The following is a 21813-nucleotide window of genomic DNA, read 5'->3' on the forward strand; positions in this document are numbered from 1 at the left end:
GGCTGAAATTATCACAGGCAAACTCTGCTCCAGCTGAGTGGCAGGATGAGGAGGATCCTGGGGTAGGCTACAAGATTTCTGTACTGTCCCACCAGTTTAGATCCATTCTGTGTCATCACGAGAGATTTCTTACTTGATTTGTTCATAAGCAGTGAATTCAGCACAGCCGGAATCCTTTTCGGGTTTGGAGGCTCTGGGAGTTAACTGAAGACTTCGGAATATCCATGGGATGAAGCTGGACAAACTTCAATGCCTTGCTGCTTCCTTAAAATTTGAGAACTCATCCCAGCTGAAGGCAGCCTAACTACCAGTCTCTTTATATGCCTTCAGGATAGGTTTGACAGGGGTGGCTCAGATACAGCTTGGGATGAAACAGCAGTGGTTCAGGCTGCTGTAAGCACTACAGGGTTTCCAGGCACAATTTTACATGGCCTCCTAGGCTTTGAACTGCCATGATTTAATTGCTAGTGGTTCACAAATTAATTGCATCAAGACTAGATCCATTCTGCTTGTGATGGCTGCAACTGCAGCCCAGTAGCTTGAGCAGCTTGACCCCTTTTGCACTTTGAGGTCAGCAATGAGAAGCATAAGTTATCTGCTCTGAGATGTCTTTCTCCATGATGTCCCACAGCTCAACCTCATCCAGGCACAGGAAGGAGAGCTGGAGATGGTAAGCACATCAACACTGCCATATTTTTTTGTGCCAGTTCATTTCAGGGCTATTGACCTCTGCAGAGATTTAACGTCAGGGTCAACGTGAGAGTTAGACAAAAGAAACGTTCACTTTGGTGAGCTCCTTTGTAGGGCTGTGAGAGGGGGCAAGACCCTTTAACAATAGCAATTATCCTGAGGTGTTGGTAAGTCCTGTCAGTCAGCAGTCAGCTTTTGGCTAAAAACGAAGCAGGGGAGCGAGTGTGATGGTGATACTTGAGTGCTCTGCACCTCTTAGTTACTACCTAGGAACAAGCTTGGGTAGGTCTTGCAGACTGGTGTCCTCATTACAAGAGTGGAAACTGCCGGTGTGCGTGTCATGCTGGTAATCCCGGGGGAGAAATCAGAGACTCGGCTGGAACGAAAACCGCTCACCTTCGCAAGGATGCAGCCACCAGAGCAGGATGGAAACACATCAACTGCCTGCTGTGATTTGACACAGCAAGCACAGCTACTGCCCAGGCTGGGCACAAACTGTGGCTGGAGAGGGAGTCAGGATGCTGACTTGTTAATCCAGCACATCTCAAAAGCACTATAAAAATAAGAGACATCTTATTTACAAATGAGATCTTATTTTTAGCACTGGGAAGAAAGGAAGTGCAGAAGGCTTCGACACTGTGGTTCACACTTGTTCATTTACCCAAGCTTCCCCCAGAGAGACCAGCAGCTAGCACAGGCTAGTAGAGCAGGCTTGCAGTAGGAGAGCCAGTTTACAAAATTTGCTTTGGAAAGAAGACCTTTTGTGGCAGTCAGAGCAGCACAAAACATGTTCTCCACTACAGGGTGAGCGCTATCTCAGGCAAATGATACCTATGGAACAAGGAGATGAAAAGGACCAGATGGGAAGACGAATTTCCTTTTCTAGGATCCAAGAGAGTGGGCTGATGCTGTTGCAAGCGGAGATGAAGGCTGAGTTGGAGAGTGGGGATCTGGCTGCAGATATAAAATTTGTTGGGTGGAGGGGGAGAGATGTGCCGGTCCAAATGTTCACAGAGATACTGTAGGATGAAGAAAGCTAAAGGTACTTTTAAATGTAGTTCTGACCTTCAGCACAGTAACACCTGCCTTCCATCTGTGTCCTTAAGTCAAGATGTTCGTGCCTTAAAAAAACACAGATGAGAACACCCCACCCCACATTACAGTGAGAGAGTGGTATTCACTTATTGACCATGGCAGTCCAGCTGTCAGAACAACTCCCTGGCAGCACTCAGGCCCATCCTCCCTCACTGGGTCCATCCCTCAGGTGAGGACAGTCACAGCTTACAGCTATACTAGCCTTCTCTCTGCCTGTGATGCCCCATTCCCCTCTGTCCCTGTCTCCTCCCATACTCCAGATCTTCCAGCCTCGTCCGAAACCCTGGACCCTCCCCACCACTGACTGCTCCTTGCCTCCGCACCTTCCCAGCATGACTGCACCCCTGAAACCTTTCCTGGAGAACTCCTGTGTCCCCACAGCGTCATCCCAGTCACTCCTCTGTGGCTGGGAAGCTTTTCACTCCACGATTGGCAACGTGTCCGTGCTTCCCACTGTCCAGCCCCGACACAGGCTGGAGCGCTCCCCTCCCCCTCTCCCGAGATAGCCGCACTTCAGAGGCAGCTGCACGGCTTTTTATAGACGGGACTTAATGCCACTTGACGGACCACAGCGCTATTTTTGTGCCAAGTTAGCACAGCCTTAGTATTCTGCGCGTGCGAGCGCTTCACCCAAGACTAGTTGCTGAAATATAAATACCACTCAACCAAAGTTATTTAGAACTTCAGTTGGATCGACCTGATCCGAGCCAATTATTTTCCCCGACAGAATTAATTAGACTGCATATAAAGTGAGTGAGATGTGAAAGACAGGTCTGCAGAATTACTTATTCCATTAGCAGTTGGTTTGGAAAAAAAGAGGCTCTGTCCTTGTCTTGGCTGTGCCACGGCCTCATCAAGAAGAAGGAAATCAGGGTTTTCACATGGGAAGCTGCTCTGCTGGCAAACACAGTTCACTTGGTGTTAGTTTGCATCAACAAGCTCCCTGCTCTCTTATATTCATGAAGATAAGGGCTGGCTGTGTAAATGCAGTTGCAGAATCCAAACTCCCTCCCTGCTCAACCAACAACTGTTGCTCAGACCTCTGTGGAACTAATTTATTGCCAAAGAGAGTGAAATGTAAATAGTTGCAGCAGGTACGAGAGCAGGCGTTTCTTCACTGAGTATTACTTGGAGAAGAGCCAATCAGTGCCTGTACACAGAGCTGGAGGGAGCAGCTTTTCAAGCAGAAGAGAAAAGTAGGACTGGCTTCAAAAGCAATGATTATTTTATGGGAATTACTCCAGCAAGGTGGGGAAGGACCGAGAAACTCATTTTTTCAAGATCGAAAAACACACTCAAGTTTCCTTGGGACTCATTTCTCCTACAGAGCTCAAAAAACAATGAGAGCAACTCTGCAGCTCCAGGTCTATATGAGTGCTGGGTTCTGGGGAGACAAACATCCCAGTAACTTAGCACAGAAAAAGTCTATTTTTCTTTTAAACACAGACCATGAGGAAAACATGGAACAGAGACATAAGGCTGGGGCCAGTTTCCTGTCCTCTGCATGGGGGAGAGGTGTTCACACCATCCCACAGAGCCTCCCTGCACCCATGTCACGGATCCTCCAGTAACAGAGGTCTGGCTGCACTAGGGTCTGTAGGGACTGGGGAACCATCCCCAGCCCCAAAAACCAACATTTTACATCTCCCAGCCAGTGAACTCTGGCCCTCTGCATTCACCATCCTCTCCGACAAAGTGCACTGGGGCTTTTCCTGTGCAAGTCACCACCCCTGGTGTTACAATCGGACAGGGGGATTGTCTCTTGTGGCAGATGAGTCACTTGCATCCTCTCCTTTTCCAAGGCCAGCTTCTTTTCAAACTCAGAGCCTATGTGTCCAGCCTTATGGGGAGGGAGGCTGGGACACCAGGGAAGACACCACCTTGTCCCTGCAAACAGCTCCACCTCAGATGTAGTTTCATCCCACTGTGATTCTTCCTCTACTGGCTCTTCAGGTCTAACTCCTCAAGGGCAGCTTAATCTGGAAAAAAGGATGACCTACAGAACATTTAATAGCAGTAAAACATATTGCACACAAACTGCAACACCATCACCCAGACTGCAGGGCAGACCCCTCCACTGCACAGGACTGCCGCTGCCACCTCTGCCAGGTCAGACAGAGCTTGGGGCTCTGCTGTGGTACAGCAGAAATTAAAGGTATTAGTTCCTATTTTGTGGGGCTATTTTAAGCACCATTATCCTGTTTCCTGAAACACATTAATGCTTTGCGGTTAACTGTGCTTTGGGGAGGAGGAATGGACTATGTATTCTCCTAAAATCTCTCCCCAGCTCCATAGCCTGGCTTGAGAAGGAGATCAGAGCAATCTTGAGAGGTGCTTGACTCCATTCCATACACTCTCCTGCCTGTTCTGGAAGGCTTTCAGTGAAGGCAATTCTGCAATATCCCTCTTCTCCCCAAGCTCAGGGTTTACAGCTCTCCTGTAAGGCTGTAGGATATTACAGGAGATTACACCTAATCTTAGGGTATGTTTCTACATATTATACCAATTATTTCTCATGCTGCCTGTAGGAGACAAGCAGGAAAGTAAAAAACAGCTCTCTGTGTATCGAAAGCTTTGTTATTCCCCTCAGTTAGCTACTTTCTAGACAAAACCAAACCCACTTATCTTGTGCCTTCTGAAACTTTTCCTTTTTTTGCTGCTTTGCTCAGCTTGTCTCTGACATGATATCCAAATCTGGCCACATTGCACCAGGTGGGATCTCAGCAGCACTGGGTGAAGTGGCATAAGTAGCTCTCACACTCTCTGCCTGCTAACACCTCCTACCCAAAGATTCACCTTTCTCAAAACATCAACATATTATTGGCTTGCTCAGTTTGCAGTAAGCCAAAACCCCAGCTCTGGTTCTTCTGTACTGCTTTCTCAGCATTTATTGTGCAATCTGTTTTTATGCATTGGAATGCAATGTGTAATACTTCCAACTTTTCTCTAAATAATTCCTTCTCCCTGGGTCCAGATCATTCCACCAGCTCATTGAGCTCAGTCTTTTTCTTATTATGCCCTCCAATCTCATTATAGCTCCTTCCCAGCTGGGTGTCTGCTGCACATGAAGTCTCTTCCATCATCCACCATGATAATGAAGAGAGTGAACAGAAATAGTCCCAAGGAAAAAATTCCACTGCAGAATCCAACTTGAAATGCCTTCTCATTATGACAAGAGATGATTGCAAACCAGCCAGTACATTTTTTCAACGACTTCAATGAGACTTCATGGCAATTTCTTTTCTGATGAAGATTCACCCCAAAAAAAGCATCAAATACTTCAAACACCTCTTCAGCATGTTTTATTTGTTCTCTGTGTCCATTAAGCAACGGAGTTACAACTCCCTTTGCCTCACTCCTGCTTCTCACATTCAGGAGAATCGTTTTTGCTGTTTTCTTGCCTTGTTTTTGCTATTTGTGAAACTTCTTTTTTATTTCAAGTAATGACACACTCTTGATGCAGTTATATAGGGTTTACTGTAGATTCTGTTGCTTATCTGCACTGCTTTGCTTGTAATATAGCCAACAGCTTTCTGTACATCTTCACTTAGAATTTCTTCCTGAAGCTCTGCCTAACTGCTCTCTGAATTTGCTGAAATCTGGTTTGTTGGGTTCTTCTAAGACCAAATTTTCATTCTGCCACACTTAGACCCTGAAACAGCCAGTAATTTGTTCTTTGTCCTGTTTTAGTGGAAGACAAGACACAGAGAGTGTGCAATTATGATTTCATATATTGCCCCTCTCCAGGGAAGAGATGGATGGGCAGGATAATCTGCTCTCTAGCCTGTGCTTGATCTGTAGCTAAAGCACTTTGACGTACCAAGTCGTAAACGTAGTAGGCTCTGTGAGCACACCAAAGTGGAGGGAAGTCCTGTTAATCAAGGCAGGGGCATCTTAATTGGTGTATGAGAGAGCTATGTTTTAATTTGTTCTTTGAGAGACGGACATGACTAGCAGCAGTCTAAGATTACTGGATAACTTGAGCAGCTCTCAGAATGGACAGAACATCATTTACTACATCCAAATCAGCTGTTAAGGGAAAGAAAGTTGGAATTAATCTAGTAGGATCTGAAATCACCTGGAGACTTCAACAATAGATGTGAAACATTTATTCTAACATAGCATTAAAATTAGAAATTAAAACCGTGAAGGAAGTCAGGAAATTTGTTGACCATGTACCCTTGGCTCACTTTGCATAGGAGTGCCCTTAGAGGAGGAGGAACAGTTTTTGGTTGCTATTAACATATCACTGCCACTGTGATGGATGAGAGAAGCTCTTGGTTTGGGATTCAGGGGAATAAGGGAAGTGTTTGCTTTTTCATTGTCCTAATAAATAAGGGTTAAGTATTGTTGCCCTGAGATTTTTAGCCTTCTGATTGTTTGCATTTTTGTAGTGGGGTTTCTAATGGATTGTAACATAAACAAAGTGATTGTTTTTGCCTTCCTCTCTGGAGGAGGGACAATTGATGGACTTCTAGTTTGACCAGTGGGGTCGGAGAGCTGGCAACCTCATTTTCCAATCCCTGATCGTTCTCCAGGATCTATAGAATTCAAGGTCAAGAAATAAACTTCCCTTCTTTTTGCTCTGACTACAGACTGTGAGTGTCATTCTTTTCATGTCCTCTAGTGACAAAGTACAGCAAAAAGAGGTTTAGAAATATTTCAAAACCTAATTTTACTATTTTATCAGTTTATAGAGGAAGAATCACATATGTGACTTTCTCAGGAACACTGGCAATGAGCCACATCACAAAAATACTTCTTTGCACATTCATCAAGAAGAGGCCAAGTGAATTTATGATACATACATTAATTTCTCCTAAACACTACAGCCACGGCTTGAGTGAGGATCACAAGCCTTGCCCTGAAAGCTGTTGAGTAATATCAGTAAAATTCAGAAAGAAATGTAGATGATCAGTGACTTAACTATGTTACCTGGAAATTTTGACAACCACTTACGCGTCTGGATACCTTTATATATCTAAACCTCTTTCTCCCTATCTCTAGCACCAAACTTTTTTTTTTTTTTTTTTTTTTTTTTCAGATTAGGGTCTCAGATACCTGAGCAGAGAAAGGTTGTTTCACTTTGGAGTGAAAATAAGTGGAAATGTGGTCTCTTTCCAGATTTGGAAATGCTGCTTCAGTGGTGACAAAGCACCTTTAGCAAACCTCTCAGCTGAGCTACAGAAAGGTTGGTCAGGGTTTTTCAAAACAGCAGTACTAATTTGGAGTAAGGAGTAACCTAGCTTTCTGAAGTAATTGCTTCTCTGTTCTCTTTTCCTATCTCTTTTTCAGAGGCCAGGTTTGCAAGCAGCTTGACCTGTTTCGCATTTTCACGCCAAATTGCTCCTTCACTTCATCGTCTCCTCCAGGCAGAAAGAGGAGTATGTGGAGGAGACTGTCAGGTTGATGTTTCCTGACAGCCCTACAAAGCATTACTGCTTTCTAAGGAAAATAAAGGCCAGCCAGACTGCCTTGCAATCAAAAGCCCTGCCTCAGGAGGCTGCCAGCCCAAAGGATGGGGCAGAGCAAAACCAGATCCAGCAGCCGCTTCCCGGGAATGCACAGGCTTAACCAGAGCAGCACTGGAGGGAGGGAGGGAGCTGCGAAAGCTTTGGCAAGCCCCAAACCATTCAGTCTGGCTGTGGTACAGTGGCACCAAGCCTCTCCTTCAGCCCAGCTCTTCAGGCCTGCCCAGACACAGACAGCAAGTGGATGGAAGGATGCGCTGCTCAGGGCTGGTCTGAGCCTGTCCTCGGCTCTACTCGCAGCTGAAGCAGGCTCAGTCACCAAGTCCTGCAAAACCGACTGCCAGCCCTGCTCAGCCACCATTAATTAACAAGAGAGACAAGGCCACCTCCACTGTGAGCGCACACCGCGAGCTGCAGCTCTGTACTTACATGACATTCGCAGGGGGTCATTCTGAGGGCATGGACCCCTAGAGAAGTTGTCAGCCCATAAGATCAGAAGTGAAGTTGCAGTCACGTGTGTGCTTTCAGGCTGTGGTGAGTGTGAGGAGCTAACCTTGCCTTCCTCTTGCCACAGAGTAAGGGCACAAACGTGAATTGCCACTCTAAAGTAGCTGACAGGCTTCAGGTTGACTCTCCAGCTTGTTCCTGCTAGGATGCTGATTTGTCTTTATCCTCTGAGTCCTTGGGTTTGATGCTTGCTCCTCTTGTAGAGTAATTTGCATTCTGGTATATGGTTCCAAGAAAGAATAATAGCATATTACATGAAATGAGTATAAAGTGCACCAGGGAAGGGAGAATTAGACCCTTATCTTTTGAAAGAATATCAAAAAAACAGGGGAAAATTTGGACTTGAGCCAAAGGATATTTCTTCATTTTGATTCTAAAATGCTAAGAGAATTGTATTAAAAAGCATAATTATGGAAGAAAAAATCTTTAGCTAAGGTTGTGTTGCTAAATATTCAAAATCACCTTCTCCACAAAACCTTACCCCTTCAAAAATCCTCAGAAATTAAGATAATGTATTCATTACAGTACTCAAAAGATTTCCATTTCAATTTATTGTCAAGGTTGAGAGGTTCTGAATAGGACTCCTGGGGAAAAGGGCAAGTTCTCTATTAAAAATATAGGACTTTACTGCCTGTAAGTCATTTTCAAACACTGACTAATTCAGCCACAGAGTAACATGGTGGCATTGTGTTATTCAGGATAGCTGTGATTCCCCTTGCAATTCCCATTTCACTGTGGGAGGCTGAGGAACAGCTGTTGAGCACTTTCCTCAAAGCAACAATCAATGGCAAGGCAAGTCTTGGAGGGGATTCCTCAAGTCCAACTATGAGCATGATATTAATACTTCACACTGGTTTTCAGGAGCTTTCCTAAATGCCTTCCATGCACTCAGAATAATCCTAATTCTGACTTCTGGCAATAAAAGGGTGAGTAACTCTCTCGGGGGGGGAGGAAGAACAGTTCCTTTATGTATGACTCATACGGACCATTTGGATCCAAGTGGGGTTTTTTGTTTTTTTTTGGGGGGGAGGGGGGATATTGACTGTTTCTTGGGCAGGGGGAGGGGGTTGGTTTGCATTAAGGAAAATAAATAGCCACCCACACAAAAGATGTAGATTCACAGAGGATCCATTTGACAGGCTGCAGTATCTATGGTTGACCTCGTTCCCATTTGCTGATCCTGACTGTGTATATCTGACAGTGTAGATTGTGTCCAGCTAAGGCTTCAGCTGACTTTCAACATGAAGAAAGTATCTGGACCAGTCAGATGAAAGGTTGGTTAATTCATTTATTTATTTCCAGTTTGCTAGAGGCAAAAGGTTAGGAGAAACGCTCATGGCCTAAATCAGTAGAGACTCCCTAGGTTCTGAGATTAGTCTACTTAGAAAATAGCTAAACACAGAGGAATGGAACACACTGAATTGTGTTTCCACAGACATTACTGTTTATTCAGATCCAGTGGGACTTTATAAGTCACTGCCATTTCCATGATGCAAACATATGGCCAAGTAGACCTCTTGTAGAAGTGGATGCAATTCCAGTGTCTTTGCTAAGGTGAAACCTACATTCCCCAGACTTGGATTTACACATGAGATTGATGAGTATCCTACAATGAAAACACTCAGCAGCATTAAATTTAAGGATGGCCCATCCCTGGAGTTGTTCAAGGCCAGGCTGGATGGGGCTTTGAGCTACGTAGTCTAGTGGAAGATTCTCTGCTTATGTCAAGGTGTTGGAACTACGTTATCCTTAAGACCCTTTCCAGCCCAAACCTTTTATGATTCTATGAAATTATTCTGCCAGATCTGTGATGAGCACTCAATCAAAGTTGTACATGCTAAACAAATCCATTGAAAGAATGTTCCCTACAGGTAGACAGTGCATTAATGAAATTAAGTATTTTCCTCAAATTATGCCCAAGGAGAAATTAATTACGGGGGGAATAAGGGAAGAAAAGGATCTCTACCTTCTGGAGTCTCAGGATACTGTGCTATTTTTGCCTCTTGAAATCTAATTTCCATGAAACATTTCTGCCGAGTGCATATTTTCTAAACATGACTTCCTTAGCAGCCTTGCTAATATAAATGCCATAATTCCGGAATAAAGAGACAGTGCCCGGCCCCAAAGGCCTCTGACTGGGAAAGGCTGTATTTCAAAGGGATCCTATCACTCATGCCATGGCATTGTGAGTAACCGCTGCCCAAGTGGGAGTCAGACTGATGGAGGAAGGCTTAAGCTCCCCAAAGGTAGGTGATGAGGACAGTGTACATTAACTCCAGTGGTATAGGCTCTGTTCATGCTCAGAATACAAATACAACTCCACTCTGATTTTTTTTGTTCCCTGCTGGCTCATGCTGATGCCAGATTCTGGCATAACACTGTGAACAGCATTTGCTTGCAGTTGGTTTCAGTCAGGGGAGTTTACAATAATGATGATGTAGCTTGCAAGACATTCCTAGAATTATGTGTATGCTTTGAGCAGCGCTGCTTCAATGCTCCCTGCTTCTCCAACTTGCCTTCAGTATCTGTTTTTACCCCATCTGCACCATTCTCCCATCCCTCCTGCCACTCAACAGATATCAGAAAAACTCTTGGGTTTTTCCCAATCAGCCTCATGTTCAGAACAAAGAACAAATGCCTCAGACTGGCATACTGAGACAGGGCCAGGCCCAGAAAAATCTGCCTTAATGCACTGAGAACACTACCCCCAACAAAGGGCTGCAGGTGAAATTCTGCCCCTGAGAAGTGGGACCTAGGCTCAGCTCCTGCTCCCGAGACCACCACAACAGTGTCACCCCTCAGCAGGAGCTTCCTGGCTGCTGCTGTGGGAGATGCTGCCTCACAGCCCAGCATATCTGTGCACTGGGCTGAACCACGCATTGGCTTTGTCCCAGGAGGATGGCAGCTAGTTATCTGCAGTGAAGAACAAAACCCTTGGTGGTTTTATCTTGAAGACAGAGAGATGCATGACAGAACCCTGTTTCTAGCACTTCTTTTTGGGCTACTTGATCTCCCAATCCCATCCCACATCACCAGCCTGTGGTGCCATACCACACCTTCTGTCTTGGCAATGGAGGGGAAACCAGCACAGGGGGACTGGTGCAGGCTTGAGAAATCATCTGCTCTTCATCCCATCATCTGTCATTCTTTCAATGCAGCACTTCTGTGCCTACTTGGGGTTTAGGCTTGTCAGCATCAGCCAGTTTTGTCCCCACCGGTGGAAGCCCTTCTGCTGGCATGCACAATATGGCAGAGGTGCCAATTTCCACAGCAGGCAGGTGAGACTGCCCTCACTCATGTCTCAGTCTCTGAAGAGCCACTGGCCAAAGGAGAGAGGAAGGAAAGCCTTCTTCATTGCTACTGTCAGAGTGAGAAGAAAACAGTATTTGGTAGTGCATGTTCTATGAAGTTGGTATTAACCCTGGCAGGAGCAACCAGACAATGCTCAGGGCCCTGCAAGCTTTTTCCAGTCTTAGGGGAAGCGGTGTCAGTCTTCTGTGTCTTTGATGGATCCCTGATCGCTGAGAAAAGCCTCAGAAAAGTTTGATTTTCATGGATGCTGTAAGCCTCACAAAACAGGACATTGTTCTCTGCCCACAGCCTTGACTTGATTTGACTCGAGAAGTCCCCTACCTTTGGAATTTCTTTCAGGGCCTGACCCTCAACACCTTTTCAAGTGTTGCTGAAGACTTCCTCTGCTGCCCCCATTCGCAGCTGCTGGGGCCTTCTTGCTCTCCTCTCCCAAGCGTGCAAACTCCCCTTGCTCACACTATGCCCTTAGCATGCTGTCAGGTTTGGGCACTGAATGACCACTGTTACTCCTGCTCTTTGCCTCTGAAGAGGTCTTACTCTTCCCCTTAAAGTTCTTGGAAGAAACATCTTATGCTCCTTAATGCCAGAAGAAAGTGTGAAATACTACCTATATCATCTTAACGCCTCAGAGAATCATTTACAAACCTACTACAACAGCACGGTGTTAATCTAGACATACACAGCACCACCACTGTCATCATGGACTATTACGTGCCGAACTTTGTGAACACAGCAGTTTTCTTGCTCCCCTTGGTGTACAACCAACAGGCTCCATGCAGAACAAGCTCAGAGGCATGGCTGTATCTGAGAGCAGTGCCTCCTTTCGCCTTCAGGTCAAAGGGACATGCAATGAGAAGACATGCAATAAAGTGATTTTCTATTCAGATTCATCTGGCCAGTGTGCCTTGTCCTCAGAAACATCCTCCCTCCACAGACTGTGCCAGCCATGTCCTACCTGGTTCCACACCACTTTTGTCCAGGATGAGTCACCAGAAACTTGCAGGCATGTTTCCACCCTGCCAGCCAGCCATGGCTCAGGCTCCCCTCAGAACAGAACATCCCCAGATTCACAAACAACTCTCAGCATGTGACACCACTTCCTCTCTTCGGGAACAAATAACTCAATGTGTGTGTTCAAAGAGGGACTCTTGGAGCCTCTTCAGTGTCTCAGCACACGGCAGGACTGAGCCCAGTGGCTCTGACACACAAGTGGGATGCTGCAGTGGGATTTGTGCTCAGACAGCTGCCTTGCTCCTCTCTGGAATATTCCTCTCCCCACTGCAGATATCTCAGGTGCCCCTGAGGTGGGTCCTAGACCACCATAAAGGGCGTACCGAAAAATGTGTCAGAGTGCAAATTGGATGGGAGCCTCCTAGGAAGGGACTGCAGGGAAAGCTGAAAGAGGAAACTGTATGTCTGGAGTAAAATATCCTCACTCACAGATCAGAGACCTCCTTGAGAGCAGAACCAAAGAGACAGCAAAGTTCCTGTGAAACACTAGTGACAACATTTCCAAAATCTGTGCTATGCTCCCACAGCTGGGTTTTTCACAAGCAATCCCTTTTAGAGGCATGAATTGTAAAGTGCCAGGGGATGGCTGTTGGAAAATGGGATTTCTGAATTTCAATGAACTTTCAAAGCAGACCTACTGCTCAAGACAAATGCACATCCTTCCTCCTCTTAAAATTGTAGGAGAATGAAATCCAGGTGTCAGACAGGCAAGTTGATCTGAAAATGCCCTGAAACCCAGGAACCCAGTCCTCAGCTTCAAAACTAACCACAAAACTAGTTTTATTTTTCCTTTCACTAATGTTTATCTCACCTATTAAAATTCTGCTGATACCTTCAGTAGCATATGAACTGGCCAAGTTTCTTCTTTTAAATCTCTCTGCAGAAACAGAAGAAATACTCTTGCTCTTGGTAAATGCAGCAATGCAGGTGCTTCCTGCAGATAAGACAAAAAGGCAACTTCCAACATTAGTAACAATTTATGAGGGCCAGGGCTGAATTTTCAGTAGCTGAGTACCAGGAACAAGTTTTGGGACATGAGTACATATTTAATATTTGTCTTTATCTGAGCACAAAAATACAAGTTCAGAGACAGGTAAAATGATGGGATTTCTCCAATGTAGGAAAAAAAGGTGCTAAGTTTATGTTCAGGTCTATCCCACGTGAGCATCCAGTTTGTTTTGTGCTACGAGATCAAACAGTATTAAAGATGTACATTTTGGAGCTAGCAGCTGAATTCCAGCAGCAACAAAAGGCCACTAGGGAAACAGATTAATTTCTTAAAAGATATAAGAGTGGTTGCTGTGAATCACTCAGCACCTCACCCAAGGGCAATGAGCTACAGCAGGGTACAGGCATGCCACAGCCACCAGTCAAATCAGGCTCACCCAGCATGGGGGAGCAGCACCAAACCACCCTGCTTCTCCACCCCATCTCCTCTCCACCAGATAAGACAAACCACAGTATTCTCAACCACGCCATCAGTGCTTCATCCCGTGCTGACAGGTTTGTTCCCACTCTGATGGTGGATACCACAAAGGGAGCAAGCCAGATCCCAGCCCTTCATACCTGAGCTCTTCCCAAAGCACCACTGTGAGTCTCCACATACAAAATTTTGTCGTGTCCAAGCACAAAGGCCACACACTGGTGGGTCTTACTCCCCCCAGTTTGGCACCCAGAGAGAGGACAGGTTTGCAGAAATGATGCTGCTGTGGAAATCAGGCTTTCAAACCCCAGGACCCTGTTTCCTAGGTCTGGTGGAGGATAAGGGGCAAAGAAGATCACTGGGTTATTTGGGGGATATGAAAATTTTGTGCAAAGATGTCTTCTTCAAAACGCATACCCCAGGGCAAGCAGGAAAGTTGTCCCATGAATGACTTCAACACTGATTCTTGATCTGGTGTCTAAAGGCATGGACGTGGAATTTTTAAAACTAATTAGCTACAACCAAGTGTTTTACATTTTTGTCAGACCCATACATTGAATTATGGTTTCTCAGATCTTTTATGGGTTGCAGCTGAACTTCTTTTTCAGTAGGAGTAGTATCAAAGTATCAAAGACTGCATTCTTTTCCTCTGTAATATATTTTTAAGAGTGACAAGAGATCGATAAAAACATGTAATTTAAGGATCCATAAGCCCCACATAATTTAGCTTCATATACCATGCTCTAATAAAACAAGACATACCAGTCAGGTGGTTTGCACGCAGGTATATACATCTATGTCGCTGGTTTGGTTTATGTTAGGCTTTATGTTTATGAGCCCTGACAGGTATTTAACGCTTTATTAGGAAAGCAAAAATGCAATTAAATATTGTAATGTGAGTCTCCTCTCCCTGAGTTCAATTAAAAATAATGGCCTACCCTCACCTTTTGCATGAGAAAGAAAAAAAGAAAAGACAGTGTTAATCACTCCCTATCCTTTGCAATTTTTATGGGTGTTTGCTACAGTTAAACAAATGAGCAGCATTTTTCTGTAGAATTTCCTCTATACACCAGGATGACTGTGACAGATACTCAGCAGCCAGCCTAAATTATAAATAATTTTTGGATATTTAACGTGATCCTACCTGGAAAAGGAAAAGGCAGAGGGGCAGAGCACCCTGATGCTCTCCACGGGGATCTTCTTCCCTGTATAAGGGACAGAGCTACCAGCTAGACAGAGGGCTCAGAGCTGCCCAGCTGCTCAGCACCAAGTCGGTGTGAAGAGTCAACCAGCCACACTAATACGTCCCTCGATTGCAGCCAATGTCACACCAAGCCAGTGAAAGGAGCCAGGAGAAAACTTTCCTTCTGTAAAAGTGAGTGGCAAGCTGCTGAATCACTCTGGCAGGCAGGAGTCAGCATGTCTAGGGGAAGTGAAAGTCAATGTCTCCTGGAGGGAATATTAATAATAAAAACCAAAGCAAGGACATTCAGAACTCGAAAAGATCTTTACATTTAGTAAAAAAAACATTCCAAGAGTGACTCCATGCACAAATTAATATTTCAGGAACTGTAAACCAATATTCATTTTATATTTATGATACAACATTATTCATCTACTAGAGTTTCAAAGTATTTTACAGCCGCGTGCTAATAAAGCATCTCGTTTGCTGTGAAATGCAGCCATCTTGTCACTGGAGCACAGCAGCTGACAGGACTCTCTAGGGCACAGGGGAGAAAAAGCTGCCCTCAAGGGAATTTGAGAGAGCTTAGCACTGCTGATCTTCCTTTTAAAGTCCAGGATGGGCCAAAGTATTTACAGGAGCTGGGCTTAGGGAGACAAGACAAGTGGAAAAAATAACACGGTTGAATAGAGACATTTTAGACAAGTCCTTGTTGGAATCTGACTGGTCCAGTGCAGATATACAAATACATAATAAATCACGCAAAGCTGATGCTTTTTCGTTCGTATCATAGCAGAAACTAGGAACTGTTGGAAACAAACCACCTGGAAGCCCCTCCTTGCTGAGTCTCATCCCTTCCTCAAAAGTGGAGAGGGAGCCTCCATTTCTCCTTCTTTCCATCCCTGGCAGCCTTTCCCCAGCAGAGGAAAAGATGTGCAAAGTTAACCCTTTTGTTTACTGGGGACTGTCATTATTCACCAGTCCAAAGGTATATCCTCCATTCCATAGAATGGAATTGATGTGAACATTCAATTCAAACAGTAAACACCGGTAATACTCTTCAGGAAAAAAAAAAAAGTGCAGAATGCAACACCTCTGCCACCAAACTAAATAATCCTGTATGCATAAATATTCTTGAAATACAAAATTTGTAGCAGAGGCAGCAGAAGCTGTGATATGCGATGTGCTTTGTTACAGCCTGATGTAGATTAAAAGCCGAATAATGCACCCTTAGAGATATATGGGCCCAAATCCAATTTTCCTCTCAAACAGAAGTACAGTAAATAAAGTAGGCATCCAAAACCATCCACATAACTCCAAGAAATGCCACACACTTGTTTTTTTATGTGTTTAGGAATATATATATATGTATATAGGGATATACATAGACATGAGTATACATTTGTTTATTCCGGGATGGAGTTTGCTTTTGGTCTCTATGAAGATTGAGTATTTCTAAAGTAACCATTAGAAATCAAGTGAGAAGAGAAAGGGGGAAAAAAAACCCTTTAATTTTCATCTGGAAAAATCCCTTCTTCTTGATAGGGCTTTTCTAGTTTGCTAGAAAACTTCCTAGGGGAAAAAAAAATGGGAAGAAAATGTTAGCTGCAGCTTACTAATGCCCAATTTGGTGGAAACATTTAAGTTAACAGGTGTCAAGGTCTGTTGATTCAGAGCATGAGAACAGCCAACATGGGCCACTTGAGGGTTTTCAGCCGAGATATTTTACACAAGTCTTTCCAGCTGCATATGACATCTCAGACAGCATTTCTATCTCCTTGAGAAAGTCCTCAGAGGCGTCTAGGACAGCAGCTCAGGTGCCCGGTGTTAGTTCTGTTTCACAAGATGGGGAAAGCAGACACTTGTTTGGTCACTGCAATATAAGAAAGATACTAAGCCATTAGAGAGTGCCCAAAGAAGGGCAGCAAAGCTGATGAAGGGCCTTGAGGAGCAGCTGTAGTCACTTAGCCCATTCAACCCTGAGGAGACTGAAGGAGACCTCACTGCAGTTACAACTTTCTTGAGAGGGAAAGAGGAGGGGCAGGCACTGATCTCATCTCTGTGGTGACCCGAGGGAATGGCCAGAAGTTGTGTCAGGGTTTAGGTTGGATATTAGGAAAAGGTTCCTAAAGCTTCCACCCCAAAGGGTGGTTGGGCATGGGAAGAGGCTCCCCAGGGAAGTGGTCACAGCACTAGCCTGACAGAGTTCCAGAGGTGTTTGGACAAATCTCTCAAGCACATGGTGTGATTCTTGGGGTGTCCTGTGCTGGGCCAGGAGTTAAAATTGATGATCTTTGGGGGTCCCTTCCAACAGGATATTCTGTGATTTTGCCTTGCCTTGAGAAAATCTCTCAGTTGAACCCTGTAAGTGCTGGGGCAAGCAGCCTGCTCTTCTAAACCCTCCTCCTCCAGTCTAAGCATTGCAATGGGCTTTATGCCCCTCTCAAACCTGAAACTGCTCCCAATTTTATGGCATTTATTCTAGCTTTAAACATATACTCCATACACACTTTCAAAAACCTGTCCCCCTATGGCTCTGTGTACACTGGAGTATCAACCATGCAAGCGCTGTGTAAATGCTTGCTGAGTACAGTGGACTATTTGAGTCCAAAGGTGGGTTAGAAATACAGCAGATGAGCAGTCCAGGGGAAGAGGCTAATTCAACAGAGCTTATCTGGGACTGTGCAAGCAGCAGAGGGCTAACTCTGTTGGGGATGCCAACTGTACCTGAGCTTCCAGCAAGGTAATCTGTTTAGTGGTGCCATACTGCCTTAGCAAATTTCCATCAGCTACCCAGGCCTCAAAACTTCACATAGCTTCGAATCCATTCAGGAAGAATAGTAACTTTGGTCACAATTAACACGTACAATAAAACTTGTATGGATGAGAAAAGCGGTGACTGGTCTGTGCCATATTTTAGTCCCAGTTCCAAAACCTCTGGTAAATAACAGGATGTTATTTCTTCACTGAGCGTTTTCCAGCTCAGTACTCAGAAGCTTGTAACCTCTGTGCTCATATTTGTCATGACACACACATACTCAGGTTTTTCTTTGAGGTGAGTCTCTCTATTCAAACATGAAAATCTTTTAAAAGTAACCCACTGCCAGTCTTGTAAAAATGGCCTCTGCTGGTGAATCTAAGCCGAGGACTCTGGGGACAGTGAGCACCTTAATGTTCTAGGAAAGTAATTTAACATCTGTCTCTTTCTATTTAAACCATGCTGATCACCCCATGGACCTAATTTTTCCAGACATAAAATAAGCCAACAATATCTACTTACCTGGTTTGTGCACAGAGACATCTGCAGTGAAGGACTTGAAGAGTGAAGTAATTAATGAGGAAGACCTTTTTACCGGCCACAGACTTTGCCATCTGTGTGAGAACCTAGTGTGAAGACCAGGTTGAGCAGCTGAGATACCTTACAGAGTGATTTATACAGAAAACAGAGTCAGCTGCAGACAGAAGGCTGCTGTAGGAAGGCACCGCGGGTCAGTGGGACATCTGCTGTGCCGTGTGGGACAAAAAGGTGAAGTGGGTGAGATGTGGTGGTAGAAACAGACCCTCTCCCTGCAGCACCAGCACTGGGGTTTGGCAGAAGACCTAATGCAGTGTAGGGCATACAATGTAGAGGCAGAAGTTTGTGTTGAAGGGTGTCACTCACCCATTTCTATTAAAGCATAGATCAACATTAAAATGTCTCCGTAACAGACTCCCTGGTAAAGCTGCAATGCAAACACCATAATCCAACCTCTAAAGATCTCTCTACCCATGGCTGCTCCCAGCTGATCCTCTTGCAGGACAAGGGAGCCTCTCCAGTGTCTTCCAGAGTGAGAGCAGGGAGCAGATTAGTGCTGTTCCCCTGACAATCACAGAGACGATTAAAGACTGTCTTTCAGTGCCACAACTCAGACAAAATCAAGAGGCCACACTTCACTGTCTAATCACCTTTTTCATCCATGGTGCTTTACCATCAAGACATACAGGAATACAACACTAGAAAGGACAGCTCTAACACATGCAAATAGTACACCAATCCCTTTGTTTTACCCTCCCCTTGTTCAAGGTGTCACCCTCTATTTTAGAGCACAGAACCTTACTCACCCCCATCCTCCACCGGCTAGAGCTGCTCCTGAGTCTGATCTGCATAGCCACCAACACAGGTGACAGGCCACATCTCTGCTGGGCTCACTGAAATCTGCCCCCCCAAGGGCACAGTGAGGCAGCTCAGCCCCTTCAGAGGCACCTGGTGCCACCCACTGAGCTTTTATAAACCCTTTGGAGGAAAAAGAAGGCTCTGTAGGATGGCTGGGATCACCAGTGGGTTTGGTCACAGGCAGGGCCAGAGGGCACTGAGGGCTCATCACAAACACATCCCCGCACAGGCTTTCTGGTTATCCAACAAGTAATTACCATGTCCCTTTAGGATGTGCATAGCATGTGCCAGCCCAATTACACCACATGGAGTAGGAGGGGATGGTGCCATAAAACAGCAGCTAATAATGAAAATTAGCCTTGAGGGAGGCAGGGAGGGAGAGACAACTTCCTTTTCCTTTCTCGATGTTTAGCTTCTTTCACTTTTTCCCCCTCAGGTTCTTTTCTTGGTTTTGCAATCGCTGCACAATTTTTTCAGTGGTTTTTGTTCTGGAAGCAGGCTTCTCCTTCTACCAGGCAGGGGCAGAAATGCTCGAGGGCAGAGGCACTGCCCCTTTCAAGCCGGTCACCCACCAGATGACCCACAAGCAGTGACACAGCCACATCTTGGAGCATAATGCTCTTGTAAGACTGCTTATGGTAATAGAAACTTAGTATTCGCTATGAATAATCACAGATTTTATTTATAGTGACAAAATGAGAGGGCCTTTTATGCAATATTGACTCAGGTTACCCAGGTCAATAGCAGCCAAGTCATAGTGACTCATACTGTGGAATTAAATATTTTAAACATAGCACAGTTATAGTCTGAGCCTGACTTGCCTTCAGTAACTGCCTTGATCTCATTTTCCTCCTTCCTCCCCCAAAATAGACTAGAGAATTCAAAGTATCCCATGCAATGCAGCACCTGATGATCAAAGACAGGGAAAGGAGTGCTCATGCTGCCTTTTGGAAGTTTCACCTGGTGATCTATAGCAAACAGCAGACACATGTAGAATGCAGCTGTGATGCCAGGACACAATTTTTGCAGGGTCATGTTGTTGCTGCTTTTACAGTAAGGTTACTTGAGGACTCAGGTAGCTGAATGATTCATGCAAGGTCGTTGAGAAAACCAAACAGGAGAGTGAGGGATGGAGTTTTAAAGTTCTGAGTGCAAGGCCCCACCAGGGACTCTCCTGCAAGTTTTACAGTTCTGATGACTGAAGGGAAAGTAATGCTTGCTGGAGCCTTTCGACCTCTCTTCACAAGGTAATAAAGGACTGGTGCAGCTGGTCCAGGCACAGTGTCCTGGTGTCCCAGTGTTGCTTTAACAATGATGTGATAAAGCATCCCCCAGCGGAGGTGCAAGGTGGTACCAGGTCCAACCTAAAGCTAAGGCTGGAATAAAAGCATCAGAGGAACAGCACCACTTGTGCTGGAGGACTTCCCTCACGTGGGAACTGAGAGTTATGCTGTGAAAATTTCAGACCAGTTAGCAGAAAGGATTTGAGTTCTGTATGGTCAAAACCTGTGCACCAGTGTGTCCCCAGTCCCAGGAAGATCCAACTGGCCTTGCCCATTGCTGGGAACAGAGGAGAACCACTGCATGAATCTACCAGAAATTACAGGAAATAAGGAATTTAACGGGGACACAGTTTTTTGCTGATCAAAAATTACCTTCTCTACAAGCTTTCATGCAATGACAAACTCCCGCATTTTTTACCTTATGGGGTTAACTTTGGCTGTCCCTGAATACAAGGACCCAAATTGCAGGCCTGAAACAACTTACAAGTCAGGGCAAATTAGGAATGACCCCGCTGGATGCCACAGTGCCTCGACTGCTGGGAGGCAATTCAGACTCTGTTTGCCTCGCATGGCTTTGGGGTATTGATCAACCCCCACACTACCAACCGTGCTCTGGCACAGCAGGCACCGGGGCAGAAAGTTCAGTGGCTGTGTCAGCCCTGGGAGGAGATGTGTGCTCTGCAAATGGTTTTTGAACATGCCACTCGACATGGTTTCCCGAGACCATGGAGCATGCAAGATGCAGCCGTTTTTCACGCTAACGTGTTTTCAGTGTGCCTTTTATTTCTCCTCCCAGTAAAACTGACCAGAAGAGAAACTTCACTGAGACAAGGAGTAAATTGCTCTGATTCAAGTCTTTCCCATTTGGAAGCGGCATTATTGGAACAATGGATGTAATAAAGTGGTTCTTGTTTACATGACTTTTCCATTAGCAGAGGAGGATTTGTGGGAGACGTAAGCTTCTCCAGACATTCAATTAGAGCTGTTTAATGAAACATTATAACCAAAGCATCAGGGTATAAGAGGGTGATTTACCACAGCTTATTGCTTAGTTAGAGGAGAACGCTTTAAGTAAGTGCGAGTAAGAGATCGAGCCTACAGTCTCTCCCTACACATCACAGTACTTAACAGCACAAGCAATCTCCTCTGACCAGAGAAGACCAGAGTCATTATTTCCCAGACCACAGTCATTATTTCCATGAGGTCCGTGGCAGCCCCACTAAGCCTGCTCAGAGAAGGAAAGGCTTCACTCAGCAGTCTCTAGTTACACGGCTAGGTCCTTCAAGGGCAGCGGTGTCTGTGTTGGTGAAGGCATCATTGCTGTGTGTCACGTAGCATCTTTGGCCTGAGCAGTGGAACCTCTCTTGCTAAAAAATAAAAAATGTCCAGCTAAAAACTGAAGTAATTTCTTCCCTCTCCAACAGAGCCACTTCTGCAGCAGGGAGGTGCAAAAGGACTACGCATTTACTCTGCTACCAAAACACTGCTTACCTCTGAAGGAGCAATAACTCCCTACAGCTGCCCTAAGACAATCAAAGTGGTATGAAAACAAAACTTTGTCGAAAGGCTTGAACAGCAACATGACACCCACCACTTGGGATCTCATTGAAGGGATTTATTGTGCTCTGTTCTGTCCAGCCAAGCCTGTTTGGCTGCTCTGTGAAGACAGCCCTTAGAATTTTTTT

General features: G+C 45.1%; 1 long non-coding RNA gene across 1 annotated transcript; it reads right to left on the bottom strand.

The window, feature by feature from the left end:
* Nucleotides 1–12884: 12884 nt before the first annotated feature.
* On the bottom strand, nucleotides 12885–18076 carry LOC120750688 (uncharacterized). Its single transcript, XR_005700102.2, has 3 exons — nucleotides 17973–18076; nucleotides 14654–14958; nucleotides 12885–13020 (listed from the first exon to the last, which is right to left on the bottom strand). It is a non-coding gene; the product is annotated as an uncharacterized LOC120750688 (long non-coding RNA).
* Between the last annotated feature and the right edge of the window lie 3737 nt (nucleotides 18077–21813).

Source organism: Hirundo rustica, chromosome 3 (assembly GCF_015227805.2).
Source record: "Hirundo rustica isolate bHirRus1 chromosome 3, bHirRus1.pri.v3, whole genome shotgun sequence".
NCBI classification, from domain to species: domain Eukaryota; kingdom Metazoa; phylum Chordata; class Aves; order Passeriformes; family Hirundinidae; genus Hirundo; species Hirundo rustica.